The sequence below is a fragment of the Nicotiana tomentosiformis genome, chromosome 9, assembly GCF_000390325.3.
Source record: "Nicotiana tomentosiformis chromosome 9, ASM39032v3, whole genome shotgun sequence".
NCBI lineage: Eukaryota > Viridiplantae > Streptophyta > Magnoliopsida > Solanales > Solanaceae > Nicotiana > Nicotiana tomentosiformis.
Genome location: NC_090820.1, coordinates 19,709,216 through 19,732,314, shown reverse-complemented (window position 1 = coordinate 19,732,314; position 23,099 = coordinate 19,709,216). Strand labels below are relative to the sequence as shown.

The window sequence follows — 23,099 nt, the reverse complement described above, 5'->3', positions numbered from 1 at the left end:
AAAGTGAAAATTTGTGAACTCTTTATATTGAATCAAACTTTGGGTTGAGAACTCTTAAAGTTTAATCCTCTAGCTACTTCAAGTATGTGCCTGTGTTTCACTTCCACCACCCCATTTTGTTGAGGTATGTAAGGATAACTACTTTGATGCACAATGCCTAAAGATGCTAACAACTCACTGCATCCATAGTTAAAGAACTCTTTCCCATTGTCATACCTCACTACTTTCACATTTATACCAAATTGAGTCTGTATCATTATAAGGAAATCTTTTAACACTGTTATAACTTCAGACTTTGACTGCAATAAGAACACTCAGGTATACCTACTAAAATCATCCACAATTGTAAGGAAGTAATGTTTTCTGTCATATGTTGGCAACTTGTGAGGACCCCAAACATCAAGATGGATAAGCTGAAAAATATAGTCACTTTTACTACCACTAAGAGGAAATTTCAATCTACTTTGCTTAGCTAAAGGACACACTTCACAGTTATGTTGCAGGGTGTCTACTACTTTAATCTTCAAGACAGAAATGTACTTCATTGATGTTATAGATGGATGTCTTAATCTCATGTGCCAAAGGTTGAACTCATCAGTGTCCTTGGTAACCATTGATGTTACAGGTTTATCTCTCCACTTGAGCACATAAAGTCCACAGTCATCCCTACCAATCCCCATCACCTTCCCATTGTAAAGACCCTGCAATACACAAAAGTCAGGGAAGAATAGGGCACAACATCTCAACTCCTTGGCAATAGATTAAACTTAAAATCTGGAACATATAACATACCCTTTAGTTCATAGACTCCTAGAATAGAAGCATTTCCTTTGTGTGTTACTGAGCACTTGCTACTTGTTGGAACCTGCACTTTATGAGAACTTTGTTTCTTAATGTTCTCTAAGTTAGACAAAACCTCCTTATGGCATGTAATATGATGAGATGCTCCTGTATCTATTATCCATTCACAAAAGGATGCATTGGGCAGTAATGCAGTTATACATGCCATAAGCGTATGACCATCACCTGCAGGGGTTTTGTTCAGAAGGTCTAATAGTTGTTTGTACTGACTTTTAGTGAAAAATTGTCCATGTGGTTGGCTCTAAAAAGAACTTGTGGTCTCTTCTGATATCATGTTGGCATAAGTTCTGTTTGCTTGACCCTGTTGTTTTGTTCTTGCTTTTGAAGTCAAGAGGATACCCTATAATTTTGTTACAATTTTCCTTAAGATGTCCTTTGTATTCACAATGCTTGCAAATTATCCCAATCTTTTTAGCCTTTTATCCTTGATTCTGTCCTACCATCATAGTTAAGAACTCCCTATTTACTTCAAGCACACTTAGGTCTTGTTGGTTTTCCTCTTGAATAACCAAGGCATAAGCCTGATTTACAGTTAGCACTGGTGTCTTAAGCAATATCTGACTTCATACTTGACTGTCCCCACCTGTCTTATAGTTTAGAAGCAAATCCTAGACCAATAATTTATGGAGCTAGGAAAAGAGTTGGTTAATTATGCCGATAAGGGTCAAAACTGCTACTTTTATCATACAAAATAGAAAAATTATACCCTCTGTTTAAAGTTGGTAGTAATTTTGCTCATGCCGTTACCAATTGGGGTCACCCTTGCCCTTCTCCACTAACGGATCAATGAGTAGCGGGCTACCGGTTACCAATTGGTTATACCAAAAAAAAAACCTTTGCCACTAAATCAAAGTAAATAATCTAACCTCGACAATTCTTTGCCGTCATTTATTTTTTTGATCATCTGAAATTAATCAACATAAGTATAAGCGAGATTCGTGCAGTGCAGATCCACCCTTTTGGATGGGGGTGGTATTGTAATGACCCAACCGGTCATTTTATCTTCTAGAACCCCGTTCCCCTAAATACGACTCCCCATATATTCTTTTACTATTTTATGACTTGCGGGGATAGTTAGTTCGGGATTTAGAAGGGTTTGGGTTGAAATCGGAACACTTGGTTCCTTAGTTGGCTTTAAAAAGGCTAAGTTTGACTTCTGTCAATATTTTGAGAAAATGACCTTAGAACCGGGATTTGACGGTTCCAATAGGTTTGTTTGAAGATTTTGGACTTGGGTGTATGTTCGAATCAGGTTTTGGACAATCCGGGAGTATTTCGGCGCTTAATAGTGAAAGTTAGCTATTTGAAGGTTTTAAGGTTCTTTAAATTTGGTTTGGAGTAGATTTTGGAGTAATCGAGGTCTGTTTAGAATTTCGAGTAAGGGAGTAGTTGCGAATGGTGATTTAAGACTTGCACGCCAAAATTTGGTGTCATTCCAAGTAGTTTAAGTATTCTTCGGCGCTTTCGTAGTAAGTTTGAAGAATTTAAAATTTCTAAGTTGAATCAATTTGGTTTGAGGTATGATTCTTAGTTTTGAGGTTATTTTATGCATTCCGAGGATTTGAGTGAGTCTGTTTTATGATTTCAAACTTGTTGGTATGTTCGGGAGGGGCCCTGGGGGCCTTGGGAGTTAACCGGATGAGGCTCGGACCAAGTTTGGACTTGGGAGAAACAACTGAAGCTTTCAGCTTCTGGTGCAATCGCACTTGTACTCAGACTGTCGCAGGTGTGAGCTCGCAGGTGCGAGCCACGAGCCGCAGAAGAGAACCAGTGAAAGAAGCCCAGCCATCCACAGGTGCGGAAGTCATGGCGTACCTGCGAGCGCGCAAGTGCAAAGCCAGTGATCGCAGGAGCGGAGGGGTCGCAGGCGCGAAGGATTTGTCGCACCTGCAGACACGCAGAAGCGATCCTTTGGTCCGCAGGTGAGGAGCTTGGCCACGTGGGGGAAACTTGCACCTACGAGGATTTTTATGCAGGTGCGGCAGAGGCTCCGCATGTTCGAAAATCACAGAAGGCAGAACCATCATTTAAGTTGGGGTTTGAGTATTGTTTTACCCATTTTCTCCATTCTTGGGCGATTTTGGAGCTTCTAGAGAGGGGTGTTCACCTAGAAACTTGGAGTTAAGTTAATTCTACTTATTGTGAGTTAAATACATAGATTATGGGTAGATTTTAACATGTAAATTGTGGAAATCAAGGGTTTAGATGAAAAACCTAGATTTTGATAAAAATAAGATTTTAACCACGAAAATGGTTATGGAATGGGATGCAAATTATATATTTGAGTTCTTAAGATTATGGGTGACGATTTTCTCCGAATATTTTCGGAATCCGGGCACGTTGGCTCGGGGTAAATATTAGGAATTTTACCAATTTGGGTTGATTAATTAATCTAATAATTTAATTTCGAATTATTGAGCATGTATTGATTAAATTATATTACATTTGGCTAGTTTCAGATTTTTCTGCACCAAATTAAGGCTTTAACGCAAAATTGTGATCGCGAAGTGAGCTTTGAGACGAGGTAAGTGTCTTGTCTAACCTTATAAGAGAGAATTTACCCCATAGGTATTGTAAAAAAATATTTGTTTATAATTATGGGGGCTACATACATACGAGGTGGCGAGAGTCCGTGCGTAGCTACTATTATATAATTGTTCGGGTAGTTTTAGGACCCAATTCATGAACTATTTGGAATTTTGCACTACACTTGTTAAATTAAAATGCCTAAATTATATTAGAACTCGCTAGAGAAATTTTGAAAGGTAGTTAATGAAATTTGTATCACCTTGGATATAAATCATTAATAATGTTTAAGTCAAATGCTTATAAAATATCCTTCTCTTCTTGTGGAGCGGGCCGAACGCCTCAGCAGTATATATCTGCATCTATAGATTGTGTCGCACGTCCCTTGGCATTGTACACGTCACTCTGGATCGAGTCGTACGACCTCGGCATAAATCGTACTTCATAATAATAATTACACGATGCTTTGACATTTTATTGCAGCTTGTGAAGATAAATGATTTATAGAAAATTATTAAATTTTGAAAGATTTATTTATTTATGCTTTTTAAGGAAATTATTGTTGTTCACATAAACCATGTTTATTTAAAAATCTTTATCTTAATATTATTGACCCATAGTGAGTGTCAAAGTCGACCTCTCGTCACTACTTCTTCGAGATTAGACTTGATACTTACTGGGTATACGTTATTTACGTACTCATGCTACTCTTGCTGCACTTTTTGTGCAAGATCTGAGACAGATGCATCAAGCGGTCCTACCGGTGTGCATCCCCGTTATCCCGAGGCCTAGTGGTGAGCTGCCTTTCTTGAGCCATTTCTCAGCACCTAGTGTCTCTCTTTGTATTTGTATTCTGTCTATTATGTTCAGACAGTACTTGGAATTTTGTAGAATCTACTATATGTTCATACACTTGTGACCCCAGGTCTTGGCACATACACTAGTAGAATTGTGGTCTTGAAATTATTATTTTGGTTTTCTTATTTTTATTATTTATTTAAACTTTCTATTTTTCTTAAATCCTGCAAGTAAGGAAAGTTTAATTACTCGGAAATATATGTTTATTTCACTAGTTGGCTTGCCTAGCAGTGATGTTGGGCGCCATCATGACCTATAGGTAAAATTGGGTCATGACAACATAGTATCAGAGCACTAGATTTGCGTAGGTCTCACAAGTTATGATCATGCCTAATAGAGTCTTACGGATCAATACGGAAACGTCTGTACTTATATTCAAGAAGCTATAGGTGTTAGGAAACTACCTTTATTCATCTCCTATCCTGCAGTTGGTGTAATACTAAGTATCTTTCTCTTATTCTCTTACAGATAGTGATAATGCGCTCTACGGAGGTTCCAGACCAGGGAAGAGTTTCTCCCCATGTTGTTAGAGACCGAGGCAGAGGCCGAGGGAGGGCTCCAGCCCGTGGTAGGGGACGAGGATGTCCCAGGGTTACTCCAGATATGCCACAAGTGGGTCCAGCATAGGATCCTATCATTGAGGAGCAGGGCGAGGTTCCCGCAGCAGAGCCAGCTCCGGTGGATTTCATGTCTGCACCGGGATTCCAGGAGGTCATGGGACGTATGTTGCGGTTCATGGATACAATGACTTGGGTCGATTTATTTTCGGTAGACCCAGCCACATCTCAAGCGGGAGGGGGAGCACAGACCCCTACCGCGCAGGCTCATGGCCATGCAGCTACAGTATATCAGACCCAGGGTGCACTACCCTTGGGCGGAGCCTAGCCAGTGGCAGCAGCTATACCTGAACCCAGACCAGCTGCGGCCAGCAAGCGGTAGAATCTATTGGATAGGATGGACCAGACTACATCCTCCTGTCTTTGGGGGTGAGCGACATCAGGATCCCCAGGGCTTCGTTGATCGGTATAGGGACAGACTGCACAACATGAGGATATTGGAGTCCCATGGGGTAGACTTTGCTACCTTTCAGCTAGAGGGCAGGTCCCGTGGATGGTGGCAGTCCCATCTTCTTGGCAGACAAGCAGACTCTCCTCCCATGACTTGGGACAGGTTCACCCGTATCTTCCTCGATAGGTATATGCCACCCTCTCAAAGGGAAGAATTGCGGTTTTAGTTCGAGCAACTCCAGCAGGGTCAGATGTCAGTGACCGACTATGAGGCGAGGTTCTCCGAGTTGTCGCGCCATGCACTTATGATACTACCTACTGATGCAGAGAGAGTACGGAAGTTTGTTGCGGGTTTGCACACTGGCATTCATGCCACTATGGCTAAGATGAGGACTTCTTATGAGCTGGTTGTAGAGATAGCCTGGAGGATTGAGGGTGTACATCAGTGTAGCCAAGAGAAGGCTATGAGAGACAAGCGGTTTTGATATTCTGGAGAGTTCAGAGGTGCCACGATTTGGGGTAGAGGTCAGTTCGTGAGAGGTCAGTCCTATAGGCCCCCAAACCCAGCACCACCGCCTCCTCGAGGTGCTCCAGTGAGACCTTATGTTAGTGCTATGCCAGAGAGTTCTTACCGCCCACCAGCTATTCAGGGTTCTTCCAGTGGGTATTCAGGTCATCAGGTCCAGACTTCAGGTCAGCATTCCACCATACCGAGGGATTGTTTCGAGTGCGGGGATTTCAGTCATATGTAGAGATTCTGCCCGGGCTTTGGGGTAGGCCAGTGCAGCAGGGTCAGTAGCCTATGATTACAGCACCAGTTGCTCCACCAGTCGACCGGCTGCCCAGAGGTAGAGGACAGGTCGGTAGGGGTCGTCCTAGAGGTAGAAGCCAGTCAGGTGACGCTCCATCTCGGTTCTATGCTTTTCCGACCAGACCAGATGCAGAGGCCTCAGATGCAGTGATCATAGGTATTATTTTTGTCTGCGGTAGAGATGCCTCAGTATTATTTGATCCAGGGTCCACGTATTCTTATGTGTCATCTCTATTTGCTCATTTCCTGGGTGTTTCTCATAAGTCCATGGGCACTCATGTTTATGTGTCCATTCTTGTGGGCGATTCTGATGTAGTGGATCGGATCTACCGATCCTGCATTGTTACATTCTATGGTTATGAAACTAGAGCAGACCTTCTATTGCTTGAGATGACCAACTTTGAGATTATCCTGGGCATGGACTGGTTATCTCTGTACCATGCTATCCTAGATTGCCATGCCAAGACTGTCACCTTGGTGATTCCAAAGTATGCCTAGGTTGGAGTGGAAGGGTTCGTCTGTCAGCGTATCTAGTCGGGTTATTTCCTTTCTAAAGGCTCGAAACATGGTCGAGAAGGTTTGTTTGGATTATTTGGCTTATGTTAGGTACACTACTACAGAGAATCAAGCGATTGATTCAGTGCCCGTAGCCCAAGATTTCTCTGATGTGTTCCCTTCTGATCTTTCAGGCATACCACCAAATCGTGATATTGATTTTTGTATTGACTTAGCTTTAGGTACCCAGCCCATATTTATTCCACCATACCGTATGGCTCCGAAAGACTTGAAGGAGTTGAAAGAACAGCTTGAGGAGTTGTTAGCAAAGGGATTTGTCAGGTCGAGTGTGTTGCCTTGGGGCGCACCGGTATAATTTGTGAAGAAGTAAGATGGGACTATGCGGATGTGTATTTATTATCGCCAATTGAACAAAGTTATCATTAAGAACTAATACCCATTGCCGCGAATCGATGATTTGTTTGACCAATTGCAGGGTGCCAGAGTGTTCTCTAAGATTGACTTGAGATCGGGGTACCATCAGTTGAAGATTCGGGATTCTGATGTTCCGAAGACTGCTTTACGAACTAGATATGTCCATTATGAGTTTCTGGTGATGTCCTTTAGTTTAACTAACACCCCAACGACGTTTATGGATCTAATGAACAGGGTGTTCAGGCCATATATTGATTTGTTTGCCATTGTCTTCATTGATGACATTTTAATATACTCGCGTAGTAAGGAGGAGCACGAGCAGCATTTGAGAGTGGTTCTTCAGACCTTGCGGGAAAAAAAAGCTATATGCTAAGTTCTCCAAGTGTGAGTTTTGGCTAGACTCTGTAGCAATTTTGGGGCATATTGTATCGGGCGAGGGTATTAAAGTTGATCCCAAAAAGATCGAGGCAGTTCAGAATTGGCATCATCCCACTTTGGCGACCGAGATCAGGAGTTTCCTGGGGTTAGCAGGTTATAATCGTTGGTTTGTGGAGGGATTTGCATCTATTGCAGCACCTTTGAGTAGATTGTCCCAAAATGGTGCTCCGTTCCGATAGTCCGATGATTGTGAGGTGAGCTTTCATAAGCTCAAGACAGCATTGACTTCAGCACCAGTGTTAGTGTTGCCTTCCGGTTCAGGGATATATACAGTGTATTGCTACACTTCACGCGTTGGCCTGGGTTGTGTATTGATGTAGGAGGAGCAAGTTATTGCATATGCTTCGCGTCAACTGAAGCCCCACTAAAATAATTACCCGGTACACGATTTGGAGTTAGCTGCGATTGTTCACGCTCTTACAATTTGGAGGCATTATCTTTATGGAGTATCTTGTGACGTTTACACGGATCATCGCAGCTTGCAGCATTTGTTCAAGCAGAGGGATCTAAATTTGAAGCAGCGTAGATGGCTTGAGTTACTGAAGGATTATGATATTACCATCCTCTATCATCCGGGCAAAGCAAATGTAGTTGCAGATGCCTTGAGCAGAAAGGCGGATAGTATGGGTAGTTTGGCCTTCATTTCAGTAGAGGAGAGGCCATTAGCTTTGGACATTCAGTCCTTAGCTAATAGACTTGTGAGGCTGGATATTTCATAGAACAGCCGAGTTCTTGTATGTGTCGTTGCCCACTCTTCACTATTTGAGCAGATCAAGGCTCGCCAGTTTGATGATCCACACTTGTTGGTTCTCCGAGAGACGGTACTACAGGGTGGTGCCAAGGAAGTTACTATCGTCAAAGATGGTGTTATACGACTCCAGAGTCATCTATGTGTTCCAAATGTGGATGGGCTAAGGGAAATGATTCTAGAAGAGGCACACAGTTCATGGTATTCCATTCATCCAGGTGCTACGAAGATGTATCGCGATATGAGACAACATTATTCGTGGCGGCGGATGAAGAAAGACATAGTTGAATATGTAGTTAGGTGCCTAAATTGCCAGCAAGTTAAGTATGAGCACCAGAGGCTAGGTGGCCTACTTCAGTAGATGGCTATACTGGAGTGGAAATGGGAGTGCATTACTATAGACTTCGTAGTTGGGTTACCGCGGACCTTGCGCAAGTTTGATGCAGTTAGGGTCATTGTTGACAGGTTGACCAAGTCGGCGCACTTCATTCCGGTTGTGACTACGTATACTTCTGAGAGGTTGGCCCATATTTATATTCAGGAGATAGTTCGGTTGCATGGTGTGCCAATTTCCATTATATCATATAGGGGCCCTCAGTTTACTTCACATTTCTATAGAGCAGTACAAAGTGAATTGGGGACCCGTGTAGAGCTCAGCACATCCTTTCATCCGCAGACTAATGGGAAGTTAGAGCAGACAGTTCATATCTTTGAGGATATGCTCAGGGCATGTGTGATTGACTTCGAAGGTCAGCGCTATCGTTTCTTGCCTTTGGCCGAGTTTGCTTATAACAACAGTTACCAATCAAGCATCGAGATGGCTCCATTTGAGGCTTTATATGGTCGTCGATGTCGTTTGCCCATCGGATCGTTTGAGCCCGGCGAGGCTAAGTTATATGGTACTGATTTGGTGAAGGATGCCTTGAAAAATATGAAGTTGATTCAGGAGCGACTTCGTACAACACAGTCGAGACAGAAGAGTTACGCGGATCAGAAGGTGCGTGATTTATCATTAATGGTAGTTGGGAAAGTTCTCCTGAAGGTTTCGCCGATGAAGGGAATCATGAGATTCGGCAAGAAAGGTAAGTTGAGCCCAAGGTTTATAGGCCCATATGAGGTGTTGAGACGAGTTGGGGAGGTTGCTTACGAGCTTGATTTGTCTTCCAGTCTATCAGGAGTTCATCCAGTTTTCCATATATCTATGCTCTAGAGGTATCATGTCGACATGTCACATGTGTTAGACTTCACCACGGTTCAGCTAGATGAGAGCTTGGGTTATGAAGAGGAACCAGTTGCCATTGTTGACAGGCAAGTTCGCCAATTGAGGTACAAGAAGATTTCTACAGTAAAAGTTTAGTGGAGGGGCCAACCAGTCGAGGAAGTGACTTGGGAGGCCGAGGAAGACATGCAGAGCAGATATCCACACTTATTCAGCACTCCAGGTATGATTCTAAACTCGTTCGAGGTCGAACGTTTGTTTAAGAGGTGGAGAATGTAAAGACCCAATAGGTCATTTTTCCTTCTATAACCTCGTTCCCCTAAATAATACTCCCTGTATGTGCTTTTACTATTTTATGACTTGCGGGGATGGTTAGTTTGGGATTTTGAAGGGTTCGGGTTGAAATCGGAATACTTGGTTCCTTAATTGCATTTAAAAGGCTAAGTTTGACTTCAGTCAACATTTTGCTAAAACGATTCTAGAATCGGGATTTGACGATTTCAATAGGTTTGTATGATGATTTTGGACTTAGGCGTATGTTCGAATCGGGTTTTGGACAACCCGGGAGCGTTTCGGCGCTTAATAGTGAAAGTTAGCTATTTGATGGTTTTAAGGTTCTTTAAATATGGTTTGGAGTAGGTTTTGGAGTAATCGGGGTCTGTTTGGAATTCCGATCCCGGGAGCAGTTCCATATGGTGATTTAAGACTTGCACGCAAAATTTGGTGTCATTCCAAGTAGTTTAAGTATGTTTCGGCGCATTCGGAGTAAGTTTGAAGATTTTAAAATTTCTAAGTTGAATCAATTTGGTTTGAGGTATGATTGTTAGTTTTGATATTGTTTTGCACATTCCGAGAGTTCGAGTGAGTCCGTTTTATGTTTTCAAACTTGTTGGTATGTTCGAGCGGGGCCCCGACGGTCTCGGGTGTTAACTGGATGAGGCTCAGACCAAGTTTGGACTTAGGAGAAACAACTGAAGCTTTCAGCTTCTGGTGCAATCGCACTTGTGCTTGGACAGTCGCAGGTGCGAGCCATGAGCCTTAGAAGCGAACCAGTGAGGGCAGCCCAGCCATTCGCAGGTGCAGAAGACTTGGCGCACCTGCGAACGCGCAGGTGCAAAGCCAGTGATCGCAGGAGCGGAGGGGTCGCAGGCGCGAAGGATTTGTCACACCCGTCGACGCGCAGAAGCGGTCCTTTGGTCCGCAGGTGCGGAGCTTGGCTAGGTGGGGGAAACTCGCACCTGCGAGGATTTTCCGCAGGTGCAAAAATCACAGATTGCAGAACCTTCATTTAAGTCGTGGTTTGAGTATTTTTGACCCATTTTCTCCATTCTTGGGCGATTTCGGAGTTTCTTGAGAGGGGTATTCACCTAGAAACTTGGAGGTAAGTTAATTCTACTTATTGTGAGTTAAATACATAGATTATGAGTAGATTTTAACATATAAATTATGAAAATCAAGGGTTTAGATGAAAAACTTAGGTTTTGATAAAAATGAGATTTTAACCACGAAAATGGTTATGGAATGGGATGCAAATTGTATATTTGAGTTCTTAAGGTTATGGGTGACGATTTCTTCTGAAAATTTCCGAAATATGGGCACGTAGGCTCGGGGTGAATTTTAGAAATTTTACCAATTTGGGTTGGTTAATTAGTCTAATAATTTAATTTCAAATTATTGGGCATGTATTGATTAAATTATATAGTATTTGGCCAGTTTCAGATTTTTCGGCACCAAAGTGAGGCTTTAACGCAAAATTGTGATCGGGAAGTGAGCTTTGAGACGTTGTAAGTCTCTTGTCTAACCTTGTAAGAGGAATTTACCCTATAGGTGTTGTAAATAAATATTTATTTCTAATTGTGGGGGTTACATACGTACGAGGTGACGAGGGTCCGTGCGTAGCTACTATTATGCTATTGTTCGTGTAGTTTTAGGACCCAATTCATGAACTATTTGGAATTTTGCACTATACTTGTTAAATTAAAATGCCTAAATTATATTAGAACTTGTTAGAGAAAATTTGAAAGGTAGTTAATAAAATTTGTATCACCTTGGATATAAATCATTAATAATGTTTAAGTCAAATGCTTATAAAATATCCTTCTCTTCTTGTGGAGCGGGCCGAATGCCTTGGCAATAGATATTTGCATCTATAGATCGTGTCGCACGTCCCTCGGTAGTGTACACGTCACTCTGGATTGGGTCGTACGTCCTCGGCATAAATCATGCTTAATAATAACAATTACACGATACTTTGACATTTTATTGCATCTTGTGAAGATAAATGATTTATAGGAAATTATTAAATTATGAAAGATTTATTTATTTCTGCTTGTTAAGGAAATTATTGTTATTCACATAAATCATGTTTATTTAAAAATATTTATCTTAATATTATTGACCCATAATGAGTGTCAAAGTCGACCTTTCGTCACTATTTCTTCGAGATTAGACTTAATACTTATTGGGTACACGTTGTTTACGTACTCATGCTATGCTTGCTGCACTTTTTTTGCAGGATCTGAAATAAGTGCATCAAGCGGTCCTATCTGTGCGTATCCCGGTTATCCTGAGGCCTAGTAGTGAGCTGCCTTTCCTGAGCCGTTCCGCAGCACCTAGTGTCTCTCTTTGTATTTGTGTTATGTCTATTATGTTCAGACAGTACTTGAAATTTTGTATAATCTACTAGATGCTCATACAATTGTGACACCAGGTCTTGGCACATACACTAGTAGAATTGTAGTCTTGAAATTATTATTTTGGTTTTTTTTTAATTATTTATTTAGACTTTATATTTTTCTTAAATCTTGCAAGTAAGGAAAGTTTAATTACTCGAAAATTTATTAAAAGAGGAAATATTTGTTTAATTCACTAGTTGGCTTGCCTAGTGGTGATGTTGGGTGACATCACGACCTATAGGTAAAATTGGGTCGTGGCAGGTATGACACCCGCTAGGTTGGTAAAATTATCATATATTTTTGTAAAATTTTATTAAACTAGGTTAAATATTTGTGTTTGCCACCCTCAGTCGCAAACTAGATAAAGATGTCATGGCTGATAGACCTTTTTGAAAGTTTTTGTTGTGTGTAAAATTCGGGTTCTAATTTATCTTGAACCTTGTTTGACTTACCCTTTTCGTTGTGCTTTTTTATTTCTATTGTCCCAGTTATTTTTTTTTTGCTACCTCCCAATTTCCTATTTGTTGTTTATTATTTTTATCTGTGATCATTAGCAAGAACACTCACAAAAAAGCCTCCAAAATTTAAAAATTCCATAAAATGAGTATTTATCTTAATCTCAAATCTTTTAGTTTTTTTCTCTTAAAATCAAAAACTTGGGTCTTAATCGGAATTTGGATTGAGATCAAATTTAATTTTTATAATTTATTTTTATTATAACATAAAAATTTGTGTTATTCTATGATTCTTAAATACAGTTTAAATCTCTTTACTATTAAGTTATGATGAATTTTTCGCAAGATTGCCTAGAAAAATATATGATTTATGGTTTAATGTTTGGGATCTTGTAGTTTATCTAATTTTGCCTTTACTTATGGGTATAATTTATCTATTGAAAATATTTTTTAAAAGTTTTCTTATTCTGATTGGTAAAATTCCCTTATGAAGATGTTATTTTACGTGTGCAAATTTATTTTTTGCATCCAAAAGAAGTAGTTCTATAGTGAAAATATTTATTTTATTTGTATTATTAATAATAAAGGTGCGATTCCTTTTTTGAAAATGCTAATTACATTTGATTTTTGATGTTTGAGATGTAATTTAATACAAAAATAACAACATCCCCAGTAAAATTCCACAAGTAGGGTCTGAAAAAGATATGTAATTTCATATTTGCAAATAAAAATTACCTATTAAATTGCCCGAATAAAAAAAAATCAAACAAATATTTCGAACAAACTCTATATTATTTATTACAAGATATACTTTAAAGAAAATTGTGGCAACCGCCACCTTAAAATCCTAGAATTCGTGTATCATCATTCTTAAACAAATGTCAACAAAGAAAAGTCAAAATCAGACGGTTAATTTTTTATCACTTACACAATCCTCCTCTATAGCCATGGTCAAATCCAAATATCTATAAAAACAAATTACCGAATTAAGCAAAAGAGAAAATGAATATGAATTCAAATATTTTCGAAAGGGTTATATTAATTTATGGGAGAAAAGGGGGAATTCGCTAATGTTTAGATAACGAGGAGTCCTAATTTCTTTTTACCCTATTGTGGAAAAAGATACTCAAAAACACATTACTTTCTTATTACTCAATCGATAACTATGTGAAAAAGAAACTCATAAATATATTACTACGCTATAAAAATGTAAAATTTGATCTTTTTGGCAAAAAACGAAAAGAAGAAAAAAACTTAATTCCAGTGTAATTTTAGCATAATAAGACATTTACATCAAATAGAAGCGCTTGTATTTTGGTAACATGTATAATGAACTTAGACCAAAATATCAAATGTAAAAAAAACATTAATGCAAATGAGCTTGGAATTCTCAACTTCTTCAAAGTGTTTTGTAATGATCCAACCGGTCATTTTAACTTTTAAAAATCTGTTCCTTAAAATAAAACTCCCCGAATATGCTTTTATTAATTTATGACTCGCGGGAATAGTTGGTTCGGGATTTGGAAGTGTTTGGGTTGAAATCGGAACACTTGATTCCTTAAGTTGGCTTTAAATGGCCAAGTTTGACTTCGGTCAATATTTTGAGAAAACGACCCCAGAAATCGGAACACTTGGCTTCAATAGGTTCGTATGATGATTTTGGACTTGGGCGTATGTTCGAATCGGGTTTTGGATAACCCGAGCGCTTTGACGCTTAATAGTAAAAATCAACTATTTGAAGATTTAAAATTCTTTAAATTTGGTTTGGAGTAGATTTTTGAGTAATTGAAGTCCGTTTGGAATTTCAAAATTGGGAATAGTTCCATATAGTGGTTTAAGACTTGCACGCAAAATTTCGTGTCATTCCGAGTAGTTTAAGTATATTTCGGCGCATTAGAAGTAAATTGAAGAACTTGAAATTTTTTAAGTTTGAATCAATTTGGTTTAAGGTATGATTCTTAGATTTGATGTTGTTTTACACGTTCCGAGAGTTCGAACGAGTCCATTTTATGATTTCAAACTTGTTGGTATGTTCGGACGGGGTCCCGGGACCCCGAGTGTCAATCAGACGAGGCTCGGACCAAGTTAGAAGTTGGGAGCCAAAACTGAAGCTCCCAGCTACTGTCAGAATCACACCTGCGCTTGGCCAGCCGCAGGTGTGACATTTGCAGGTGCGGCAGTAGCTCGCAGGAGCGAACCTCGCAGATGCGAGTCCTTGTGCGCAGAAGCGGAAAAAGGGGGAGGGGGCAGTGTACCGCAGATGTGGAGGATTTGCGCGCTTGCGAACGCGCAGGTGCGAAGAAGGGTGTGCATAAGCGACCTTGGACCAGGCGACTGAAACTCGCACCTGCGAGGATTTTCTGCAGGTGTGAAAGCCGCACGTGTTGTACACTGTCCGTAGGTGCGGAAATGCCTGTTGGGCAGATTGGTTAAAAAGTCAGGGCTCAGACATTATGAGCCAATTTTTCCTCCATTTTCGAGCGATTTCAAAGCTTTTGAGAGGGGGATTTCAACTAGCAATTGGAAGATAAGTTAATTCTACACCCCTTGAGTTAAAAACATAGATTATGGGTAGATTATAACTAATAAATCTTAGAAATCAAGGGTTTAGGTGAAAAACCTAGATTTTTACAAAATGGGATTTAAACCACGAAAATAGTTATGGAATTGGATAGAAATTATATATTTGAGTTCTTGAGATTATGGTTAACGTTCTCATCCAAAAAAATTTTGAATCCGGGCACGTGGGCCCGGGGTGAATTTTAGAAATTTTTACCATTTTGGATAGGATAATTTATTTAATAGATAAATTTCGAATTATTGAGCATATATTAATTATTTTATATAACTTTTGGATAGTTTCAGATTTTTCGGCATCGAATCGAGAATTTTACGCTACGCGATAATCGAAAAGTGGACTTTGAGATAAGGTAAGTCTCTTGTCTAATCTTGTGAGGGAAAAATTACCTCATGGGTGATTAAATTAAATAATTATTGCTAATTGTGGGGTTTACGTATGCACGAGGTGATGAGAGTCCGTGCGTAGCTACTATAAATGCTAAAGTCCGGGTAGTTTAGGACTCAAAGTATGAATTACTTGGGTAAATTGTATTCGTTGTTTAATTAATATTAATTGATATATATATATATATATATATATATGAATATATTGTGAATTGTTAGATAAAAATATTTTAGAATGGAAATCTGATATGCTTGATTTTCTGTTTAACTTAATTAATTGTTAAGAGAAATTGTTCTTCCTCCCGAATTTATCTCATAATAAATATACTTTCCTTCCGGAGGTACATAAAAAATATCCTCCTTTCTTGTGGAACGGGACGAACGCCTCGGCAGGATAGATGCATCTATGGATCGTGTCGCACGTCCCTCGACAGTGTACACGACACTCTGGATTGAGCCGTACGTCCTCAGCAGAAATCGTGCTTAATAATAATAATTACACAATACTTGAATAGTTTATTTCAGCTTGCGAAGCTAATTGATAAATTGGAGAATCCTTGAAATTTAATGAATTATTATTCCTGCTTGTTAAGGAATTAATTGTTATTCCTGTAAATGAGATTAATTGATAAATTAAAAATTATTTGAATTGATGGAATTTAATTAATATATTGAGAATTGTTGCATTTGAAGGAATTTAATTATTTCTGCTAGTTAAATAAATTATTGTAAATTTTGTGAATCATGTTGATTTAGATATTCTAGTTGTATTTCAAATTATTATTATTGACACATAGTGAGTGTCAAAGTCGGCCATCTCATCTCTACCACTTCGAGATTAGGCTTGATACTTACTGGGTACACGTTGTTTACGTACTCATACTATACTTGCTGTACTTTTTGTGCAGGACCTGAGGCAAGTATTAGTGGGGGACCTATCATCTTACACCCACGTTATCCAGAGGCATAGTGGTGAGCTGCCTTTCTGAGCCGTTCTGCAGCTACCAGTGTCTCTTCTTATATTTACATTCTGTCTATTTTTATTTCAGACAATATTTGAGATTTTGTATAATCTACTAGATACTCATACACTTGTGACACCAGGTCTTGGCACACACATTGGTAGAATTTGGTGTCTTATTATTTTTTTGGTTATGTTAAATTACTGATTGACTTGCCTAGCTATAGTGTTGGGCGTCATCACAACGTATAAGTGAAATTGGGTCGTGACATGTTTTCTCTATTCAACTCAGCTTCCTTAATCACATCAACTATTGTACATGTTGTAGTCTCAAATAAAGACAATCCAACTAACATATCTTTAAAAAAAAAAAAAAAAAAAAAAAAAAAAACAAAAAGAAGACCCCAATTAATGCTTCTTTCCTCATTTTATATTTTGAAAAAAAAAAAAACAAAAGAAAAACACTAGCTAGCTAGGAATCTAAATTCATCAATTGATATCTCATAACGGCAAATAGGGCAATGAAGCTTCTTCTCGAACCACTTTGTAATGCAAAATTTGTGAAACATACGTGAGCAAGGCATCATTCCTACGTTCATTTTCATGAATCTCCATTATTCTCTATGTCGATGACGATGTTTCTTCTAACGAAATCCTCCAATCAAGAAAATGATTAACGGTTAAACTTACACCATCGAAATCCTCCTAGACCAACTTTGATTAGGACTTTGATAAATTAGAGGGTTGGTTAATCCTGTCCTACTTAGGAAACAGCCAAAATAAAAATATTTTTAAAAAAAACAAATAAACCGGAATACCTTTTTCCTTTGGAAGAAGGATTAACTATCACAAATTAGTTGAAATAAATAAAGTAAATTTAAAAAAAAGGAATTTTATTTCAGTAAATTAAGATCATGACGATATATACCCAATCAACTAACATTGCTAGAGACCTAAGAAACATTGGATCGTATTAAAAAGAATTGCTACAACTAGATATATAAAAGATTAGACCTTTTAACTAGGGATTATAAATTAATGTTGCATTATCTTAAATGTTATAAAAAATTATCATAAATGACGCTGTATGAGTTGTCTATTTTACCTAACCAAACGTAACTCTAATATTTACAGATATAGTAATCAACTAATAATCATATTATATTTTCTTTTATTAGGTTCTTTTTGTACTTTAGAGATAAAGCTGAGTGAAGCGTGAAAGGGGATAGACGTGTGGGTGATTGAAACAGGGGCAGACCCGCGTGGTGACAAGTGGGTTCAACTGAACCCTCTTCGTAAAAAAATAATACTCCAATTTAGTTGAGGTAGTTTGACTCGGCACGGAATTTAAGAATAAGAAGAAGACTTTTAAAATTTGTGGTCTTAAAAGCTTAAGGGGTAAAAGCTTTGTGGGGCCATGACATTTGTGTGGTTATAAAAGCTTCTCATTAAGGATAAAATGGGTAAAATAAAGAGTTTAAAATTGAATTATTTTCAAATTTAGAAATGTGTCATTTATTTTGGAACATACTAAAAAAGGAAAGTACCTCATCTAATTTGAAATGGAGGGAGTAGTGTATATATATATATATATATATATATATATATATATAAATTACGGCTAAAGCAAGGTAAATTTTGTATAGAAATTATATTCAAACCCACTTGACAGAAGCTTTGCTCTTGCAAAAGTGGTCGAGCGGGTTCAAAAGGTGGTGTGTTCGAATCATTTTCATGTTTTGTGCCTACTTTATTTTTTTGTTTGTACAAATTGCTACAAGAATCCGAAAAGGAAACAAACCCATAAAGATAGCAGCATAGCCTAATATAATTGTCTTTGCAATCAAATCAAATTATTTTCCTTGTAGTATATATTTTGCCGTTTTCTTTATTTTATTTTATAGTTTATTTTCTTTACATAAATTCAATAAAAATTATATTGAAGTTTAGTTTACTCCGGAAGGTAATTTTAGTTCCCCTTTCATAAAATTTGCTAAGACTTGCAAATATATTTGTTGAAATTATTTGTCATTTGTTAGTTTAATTTAATTTGTTTTATGTTGAAATTCTTTTCGTTTTTTTAAAATTTGATTTTTAGTGTATAAGCTCTCTTTCTTTGATTATTGGTGTTAATTTAATTTAGTTTGTAACTTTTTTCTTATTGTCTTCTTTTGCAAATAATAACTTATTACTTATAAATGCTAAAAAGATTTTATAATCGATCAAATTTCTTAAGAGTTAATAAATTCTAAAATTGGTCAATTTTTTTTTGTTAAAGTTCAATAAATTAGCTAAAATTAGATTTTAAAATTAAAATAAGAAAATATTTGTTTAAAATATAGAGCACCGACTTTAAGAGGACTTTATTACGAGATCACGTTGTGAGCAGTAAAGACAAAAAAACGTGTTTCTCGTGCCTTATACCGCTTATATTACTTATGGACTTCTACAATTGAACCCGTTTGCACAAAATCCTGGGTCAGCTTGAAAGACTGCACACTAAATCAATATTGTCCAAACGAATGTTAATAAATAAGAGATTATTAATCCCATTATTTTTTGGGTACAATGCGCCAATGATATCCTAGGGTACATTACGCAAAATCATTACGCTAGATAAAGGAAATTAATCACACTAAACATACCTTAACCGATAAGCTAATTAAATTAAAATGTAAAACGAGAACTTGGTAGGTTTGAAACAGATAACATACACCCACACATGGGTGGATTTAGGGGGCGCAAGGGTGTTCACCCGAACCCCTTCGCCGAAAATTTACACAGCCCAAAAGCATGATTTAGTGGTCAAGGAAGTTCAAAATCATTATGAGGTCATTTGTTCCATTCTCACTAGCTATAATCTCTTTAAATTTTTTAACTTATTCCTTTTTTGAACCCCTTAGCAGAAGTCCGCATCCGCCACTGCACCCAGTCAGCAAGCCTCATTATTAAACCATTTAACATAAAGAGAATGTATAGATCAAGAACATCTAGTCTAGAAAAATGGACACAAATGTCTAAAATGGAGTAATTTGAATGTTGAGCCTAATAAGAATGGAGTACATTCTCATTATCATACAGCTCAAAACATTTTCAAGCAACTTATATAAGTTTTTCCTCATTCAAATATTATCCTTTTTTTTGGTTAATTAAATATCTCTAAGGCAAAAACATCACTACCTATACTCATGAGGTCACAACATCAGTTGCCCCTACTAGGTTATTCAAAGCTATTGTTATTGATTCTGAAAACCTTGTCCCAAAACTGATGCCAAAAGTAGTTAAGAACACTAATTGAGATTGTTGAGGATGATGGTGGTACTGGAAGCATCAAGAAGATGAACTTTGTTGAAGGTAATTTTTATGATCTCTACTCTATATAATCTTATATTTGTCTACTACATATTGAACATCATAAATTGATCTTATTTTCTTGCTTTTAACTCAGACGTAAATTTATGATTTAATTTCTATGGTTTCAAACTAATAATTTGTTGTAATTTTAGTAGATTTTTATATATAAATTTACGTTCTGCATGAAAGTAGTGAGTTCAGCCGAACTCGATGTTCGAGTGCTATATCCGCCACTGTTGTAACTTTTACACACGATAACGATAATTGAAGGCACAATCTGAATGTGAACTTTTAAATTATCCAATATAGAGGAAATACTTAAGGGCAACTTGGTGCAAGAAGCATTCCGCGTTTACACAGGGTCCAGGAAAAGGTCGTATATCAAGGGGTATGATATAGGCAGCTTACCCTAATACAAACATCAGTGGCTGATTTCACGGCTCGAACCCGTGACCTATAGGTTGTACAAAGATAACTTTATCGTTGCTCCAAGACTCCCCTCTAGAAGAGATACTTAATTAAATAAATAAAAATGGCAGAGATGAGCGCTAAAGAGATCTCTATTCAGAAAAGTGCATCATTCAAGATATAGGGGAAATTTAATTTAAATGTGTGATTTTTATAATTGCCTTATTTTGAAAATGGCAGGTTCTCCTATCAAGTACTTGAAGCACAAGATCCATGTTGTTGATGACAAGAACTTGATAACCAAATATTCACTGATCAAAGAAGATGTTTTAGATGACAAACTGGAGTTCGTTACCTATAATATCAAATTCGAAACATCTGGAAATGGAGGGTGTATTTGCAAGACTTCAACTGAGTACCACACAAAGGGTGATTATGTATTTAAAGAAGAAGAACACAATGAAGGCAAAAATCAAGCCATGGAACTTTTCAAGACTGTTGAAGACTACCTCCTCGCAAACCCTTCTGACTATGCCTAAACGATAAAATAGAATCAGGTCCGCACGTGAGAGATGACGATGTGTTGAGATATAATAAAATTAAATAACTATAAATCTGTGCAATTTAAAGTTTACGCTTTAGATCAGTGACTCTAAGTGATTATGGAGTTGTATCAAACTCTTCTAAGAGTTCCTAAGGGCTTGAATTTTCATTGTTAAAATGTTTTGTTGAGTGTGCGTCCTTCCAATTACTATTTGTCATTGGAAATAACTTTCAATAAAGAATATCCCAAAAAATCTACTTATCAATTATAAAATGCTCGTAGCAAACCACTAAAGTCAATATATATATATATATATATATATATATATATATATATATATATATATATATATATATATATATGCGCGTATGTGTGCTTTTGTTGTCAGTTTTCCAGACATAATTGTTACAAAATTTTAGGACGGGCAATTCTCATGACAATTTCCAGCCTGATATAATTAAAAGAAATATGTAGTACCCATGTTCCATTTTATATGTCAAAGTTTATTTTTATTTTTATTTTTTACTTTGTAAAAAAAAAACATCAACTTTTCATATTTAGAAACACTTTATTTTTACCTTAATATCATACTTTTATAGCCACAGCAATGATTTGCCATATAAACATGCTCATGCTCTTAGCTTATCTTATTCTAATATTATTCTATGCTATCGAACATGATCTTTAGTCAAAGGTGGACATACGTACCCTTAGGGTAGAGGGGTAATCGTACTATGATAACATAAAAACAAATATGTGCATATATATGTATATATCTTAAATAACAGGTGTATATTTTGATTAGCACTCTAAGATTTAATGTTTAGGCAATTACATTGGTCGATTTGAGGGGACACAACTAGACTTTGAGTGTTTTGTTTGGTTCGATTTTCTCTCCAGCATGCTCAAGGCCCCCTCCACTTTCAAATCCTGATACCAACTTGTCACGACCCAAAATCCCACCACAGGCGTCGTGATGGCACCTAGTCTCTAAGACTAGGCAAGCCGATTACAATTACATTTTAAGCCTTTTTTTATTTATTTAAATAGGTAATCAAAACAAACAACAGAAAAGTATATGAATATAACAACCTCCCAAGACTGGTAGTACAAAGTCACGAACTCTAACTGAATACATAGAATGATCATGAGGACCGAATATACAATATTGTTTGATTAAAAATTAACAGTACAATGAAATGAAAAGACTCCAAGGGACTGCGACGACCAAGCAGCTCTACCTTGAATCCTTATGATCCCACTCTAATTCTGTCCGAGTACTATATCTCTAATACCTGGCTCTGCACAAAAATGTGCAGAAGTACAGTATGAGTACACCACGGTCGGTACCCAGTAAGTATCAAGACTAACCTCAGTGGAGTAGAGACGAGGTACAGTCAAAACACTCACTAGTCTAATAACATGTGCAATATAGTATACAAAATAATAGGAAACAAATAACAATAAGAGCAAAACAAATCAACCAATGATATGCCCGGCATGGCAACAAGAACACTATTAATATTTCTCAACAAATAATAAATACAAGTACACCCAAGTAAATCAAGTTCTTCAAATAAATATCTTCTACATATAATTCTTCCAAATAACTCTCTTTCAAATATAATTTCCTCAAATAAATATCTTTCAAATATAATTCTTTTAATAAATCTTTTTCAAATACAATTTTCTCAAATAAATATCTTTCAAATACTACTTTTTTGAATAAAAATTCTTCCAAATAAATATTTTGAATATAATTCTATCAATTAAAAGTCACCATGTGACACATCATTTTATAATCATCAAAGTACGGGTCTCATCCCTTTTCATATTTTCACGGCACTTCGTGCCCATAATTAAATCATCATATTTTTCCGGCACCTCGTGCCCATTTTTCATATCACATCTGCATGAACAGTTCACGTGCCAATAATAAAACCATCATATTTTTCCCGGCACTTCGTGCCTACATTTCATATCTCAACTGCACGGACAATTCACGTGCCAATATCATTATTATTTATTTACGGCACCTTGTGCCCACATTTCTTTTCATAATCCGCCTGGCAATAGCCACATGTTCCTAATTTCAAATAAATCAGACTATTATCAATTTATCAACAACAAGATAAATTGCACATGGTATAAAAATAAATACAAGAAAAATCACAACATCATATAAAATCACCAATCCAACCATTCTACATCATCACATATCATCCCTATAATAGCCACCATTATTCCTCTACCATAACAATATCAATATCTACCATTATCGCTTATATTGCCACCCTTATCTCTCCTATAGCCACATTTATCACTCCGCCCATACAATAT

At 37.3% G+C, this 23,099-nt stretch overlaps 1 long non-coding RNA gene and 1 pseudogene across 1 annotated transcript; one reads left to right on the top strand and one right to left on the bottom strand.

The window, feature by feature from the left end:
* Positions 1-321: 321 nt before the first annotated feature.
* Positions 322-1,430, bottom strand: LOC138899437 (uncharacterized). Its single transcript, XR_011411063.1, has 2 exons — positions 1,003-1,430; positions 322-701 (listed from the first exon to the last, which is right to left on the bottom strand). It is a non-coding gene; the product is annotated as an uncharacterized lncRNA (long non-coding RNA).
* Positions 1,431-8,540: 7,110 nt separating this feature from the next.
* LOC104113462 (uncharacterized) lies at positions 8,541-20,952 on the top strand (annotated as a pseudogene).
* The last annotated feature ends 2,147 nt before the right edge of the window (positions 20,953-23,099 follow it).